Below are 4,948 nucleotides of genomic sequence, written 5' to 3' on the forward strand. Positions count from 1 at the left end.
TGTGTGGGTCAGCAGCAGACACACCTCTCAAAAAGCTAGATGATATCCAGTATGAGGCTTTACAATGATGCGAAGGAGCATTTCAAACTACTCCAATACTACTATGGGTTGAATTGGGAGAAATGTGACTGGAAATCAGGAGAACACAGATATCACTAAACTGCTGGCTTGATTTGCAGGGATACACTCAAGATCATCATCAGTGAATTCAACATCAGCCCAACAGTTCCACCAACAACAATATAACCGTGCACTTCCAGAAGCCACAGTATACTTTACAATCCTAGAAAAAAAAAAAAAAACAATTACAAGGAGCTTATTCTAAATCCACAGATCATACAGACATACATTAACAGCTACTACAGTTGATTACAGATCTACGCTGGTGCTTCAAAGAATCAGGGAAGTAAAATAGGCATAGCTTTATTTGTTCAGGAGTTCAGTCTCTAAACAGGGGACAGGATTAGTGTGGAACTGTTTGTCTGCTCAGGAAAAATGAAAGCAACATTTACAGAACAGTCATTTAGACAGCAGACCAGACATCAAAATAGAAACACACCAATCACTACCCATCCATTCATCCATCCATTACACCACTTAATCCTCATTAGGGTCGCGGGGGCCTGGAGCCTATCCCAGCCGACTTTGGCTGGGGACACCCTGGACAGGTCACCAGTCTATCACAGGGCTACACTTAGAGACAAACAACCAAGCACACTCACATTCACACCTATGGACGATTTAGAATCACCAATTAACCACAACATGTTTTTAAACCTTGTGGGAGGAAGCCGGAGAACCCGGAGAGAACCCACGCTCCACAGGGAGAACATGCAAACTCCACACAAAAAGATCCCGGGTGTCCTCACTGGGATGCGAACCGGCAACCTTTTTGCTTTGAGGCAACAGTGCTACCAACTGAGGTACCTTGCAGCCCAATCACTATACAAAACCTAAAAAAATGGGAGATTCAGTTACATTTCTGNGGTCTGTGCACTGGTCACACTACTTGACCATTGTCCTTGAACACTTCAAAAACTAAACAATTAGCTAAACTTAACCCTTGTTGAACTGAAACAACAGCAATGAGATTTTAGACATTTCTGTAGGTGAGAAAAAGACCATTTGTGCTCAGTGTATACGTATTGTTTATGTAAAGATGTGCCCTAGAAGAAATTCCAGAGCTTTCACACATGACGCTCCCTCCATTCCCCACTCTCACCCAACCAGTCAAGGCAGACGGTTGCATTCTCTGAGCCTGGTTCTGCCGGAGGCTTTTTTTCCCCCCTCCCTTGGGGGGGTTATTGGTTCCTTCCCACCGTTGCCAACTGCTTGCTCAGAGGAAGTCCAAAGACTGCTTTGGATTGTTAAATTTGTAAGGTCTATACCTTACTACGTTAAGCGCTATGTGGTGACATATGTTGTAAACTGCGCTATACAAATAAAATTTAATTGGACTGAACTAACTGAAATGGGCTTCACTGAACAACAAACTTCAGGAGCTTATTCCCCTGCTTGACTTAAAATCCATACTCCCACTAGGAGATAAGCTGATCAACAGTCAGCTTTTTTTTTCTTTTTAAAAATCACACATTATACATAAAATACATTACAGTACTACAAGACAACACATTTCTTATCATCCATCTAGCAATCGCTTCACTAAATTTATTTGACTAAGTGGCACATTTGATTCTATTCCAAAAACTAGCAACAACAATCACCATAGAGGATGCTTTACTGCATGGACAAGAACACCCACTAACAGACAGGTAAAACTGCTCCAATATCCTAAATATTCCAAACTAGGGTTTATCCCTGGTTCTTTGTTTATCCCTGGTTCTTTGTTTATCCCTGGTTCTTTGAGTCCTTTCAATTTTTTCATACTCCCATTTCGTAGATTGGTCTAACTGGTTAGACTTTAAAATAACAGAAACAGATCAAAACAAAACCCAGACAGAAATGTGGATGACTCTGGCATTAATGGTTTCATGCCTGCTGCAATTAGTAGTCACAATAAATTCCTCTATTACAGGACATGCCGTTTTATATTATAATAGTAGGTGTAGTAAACAGTGAATTAGAACGGTATGTAACAGTATGTATTGATCAACTGCACCCAGAGATGATAACATGACTGTGGTCTAAATAATAATAATAATTTTTTAAATGAAGAAACTTCTCCCACCTCTGTTACCAACTGTGGAGCTCCTTATCTGAAACCGCAAGCTGCTGCTACAATTAACTTGATATCCAGAGGATGCTGATAAATGGCAAAGGACAAAACCATTGAGATGTTGTGCTTGCTTGGTGACTCATCGCTGATACCAGAGAGGAGTGTTGGAGGGGCAGTGCTGTGCTGACATCACAAGCCAGTGAGGCGACAACAGGAAACTATGGAAACAGGGTTCTTCCCACTCATGGACCACAGCACGTACTTCATCGCTTAACAACAGGGCTTCGCAAAGAGCATTTTAACCTTCACACAGACACCATGAACCAGCTTAGAACTATTTTAACATTTCAGCATTGTGGTACCCACAGCTGATGATGCCATTTTTTAAAAAATATATTTGTTGACAGCTAGTCGACATTTCTATAACAGCAAAGATTGAGCTAATGTCGAGTTCGAAATGGGACTTCTGCTGGAGTGGAAAGACGTTTTACAGTGTTCAAATATTTTTCAAAGCACTAAGACACCATTGCCGTCACAGTAAACACACTTCAGGTCTGAACAGGAAGCGATAAATAGCCATCTTTAACTCGAGTTGAGCAATCCCTACCACACGCATATCCGGCCATCTGTCCGAGCGAGCGACATGTAAAGAGAAAAGACGAACTTATTTCGCTTCTTAGGTACCAAATGAGACTAACTGTCACGTCGCTGCTGTGCACGAGCTAACGTTAGCTATCTTTTGCGTTGGTTTGCGTTTGACTGGATAAACATGGCACCTAAGCTGCAACCAGTGTCAGTGAATATGTCGAAATTGTAGCAAGTTAAATTAAGCTAGATGGGGAATTGAAAAAATAATAAAAAGAAGAAGATGTTTACCAGATACCTGTTCGCTGCCGCTGCACGTCTTTCAAGCGCCTGAACTGAGGAGCTCAAGCAGAAGCAGCAACATCCACACCTCCACTTTTCACAATAAAAGCATCCTCTCTGCAAACGCGCAGCTCAGAAACACACACACGCCTTTATTTGTTTGTCCTCACCAAGGCGCAGCCATCTGATATGATAGCCTCGTTCCTGCACTAATACACATGTGCATAATGCGTGTTTAGTCCTTTAAAACCAAGGAAATCCCTTTACTTTGAAAATCTGACGCGTTTTTGTTTTTTAACTAAATGATAAATGAAAGATTACCATATCATACAGAAAAGAACGGATGCATCCTAATATTAGGGTGGCCTTCCAGTGGGAAGAAAAGAAACAACTATTCCCCAAAGTATGACACTGATTGTGGAACACCAGAGAAGTATGGTCAGCCCTTTATTGTTTTCTGTAATGATAAATAATTTATTTTTAGAAATGGAGAATGGGTTGGGGTTTTCACTTCTTTTTACAGAGGATGGAACAATATGGAAGAGAGGAAGGAATCTGGAATTTATTATAAAGAAACGGCAGGCCTACTAAAGTAGAAGGCTGGTCAAATAAAAAGCCTTTTAAATAATCAGTCAATGACACAAAGACAGAATTCTTTACAAGGAATAGAATTGAACGAGCAGTGAAAGTAAAAGAGTATAATTGTGTGGGTCAGCAGCAGACACACCTCTCAAAAAGCTAGATGATATCCAGTGTCAGGCTTTACAATGATGCAAAGGAGCATTTCAGACTACTCCAATACCACTATGGGTTGAAGTGTAGTATAGTGTGGAATTGTCTGTCTGTCTGCTCAGGAAAATGAAAGCAACATTTACAGAACAGTCATTCAGACAGCAGACCAGATATCAAAATAGAAACACACCAATCACTATACATCTATCCATCCATCCATCATCTATACACCGCTTAATCCTCACTATGGTCGCAGGGGGCTGGAGTCTATCCCAGCTGACTTTGGGTGAAGGCAGGGGACACCCTGGACAGATCACCAGTCTATCACAGGGCTACACTTAGAGACAGACAACCAAGCACACTCACATTCACACCTATGGACGATTTAGAATCACCAATTAACCTCAACATGTTTTTAGACCTTGTGGGAGGAAGCCAGAGAACCTGGAGAGAACCCACGCTGCACGGGGAGAACATGCAAACTCCACATAGAAAGATCCCAGGTGTCCTCACTGGGACACGAACTGGCGACCTTCTTGCTGCGAGTCAACAGTGCTACCAACTGCACCACCTTGCAGCCCAATCACTATACAAAACCTAAAAAATGGGAGATTCAGTTACATTTCTGAAGATATTTGCACACACCTGAATAAAAGGAAAAGAAATGGCAGACAAGACAGCAAAGGACGCCACATAAATGCTCACATTGACCAAAATCAAAAGCATCATGAAGCAGAGACTGAACCAAAGGTGGCAAAGCAATGAGAGAAAGAGAAACAATAATACCAAGACTCAGATTTGGACACAGTGGATTAAACTGTGCACTGTTCTAAACACATCACTGGCTGGCAGATGTGACTACAGCGAGGAGGAAGAGACCGTAATGATACATTGTCAAAAATATGACACAGAAGGAAGACAGTTAATCCCAAACCTCAGGAAGATAAAAGTAAAATTTGACACCATGGATATTTTATGAAGCAATGCTATTCAATTACTTAGACACACAAAGTTAATTGAATGAGTTGTTTTTTGTTGTTGTTGTTTGTTTTGTTTTGTTTAGTTTTGATCTGACTGCGTGCACATTCCTCACCACTTGGTGGCGGTAATGCACCAATACGCTGTTTGCCGACCGCCAATAACCCTCAAAGAAGACGAGGAAGAAATTTTGTT

General features: G+C 41.3%; 1 protein-coding gene across 2 annotated transcripts in view; it reads right to left on the bottom strand.

Moving 5' to 3' along the window:
• pam (peptidylglycine alpha-amidating monooxygenase) overlaps positions 1-3,124 on the bottom strand; it is a 49,109-nt gene extending 45,985 nt beyond the window's left edge. For both annotated transcript variants that reach the window (XM_008301762.1, XM_008301761.1), the window contains exon 1: positions 3,060-3,124. The gene's annotated coding sequence lies outside the window, so the exon portion shown is untranslated. The remainder of the gene's footprint in view (positions 1-3,059) is intronic.
• Positions 3,125-4,948: the final 1,824 nt, after the last annotated feature.

Source organism: Stegastes partitus, unplaced genomic scaffold (genome assembly GCF_000690725.1).
Source record: "Stegastes partitus isolate 25-593 unplaced genomic scaffold, Stegastes_partitus-1.0.2 Scaffold1708, whole genome shotgun sequence".
Taxonomy (NCBI): Eukaryota; Metazoa; Chordata; class Actinopteri; family Pomacentridae; genus Stegastes; species Stegastes partitus.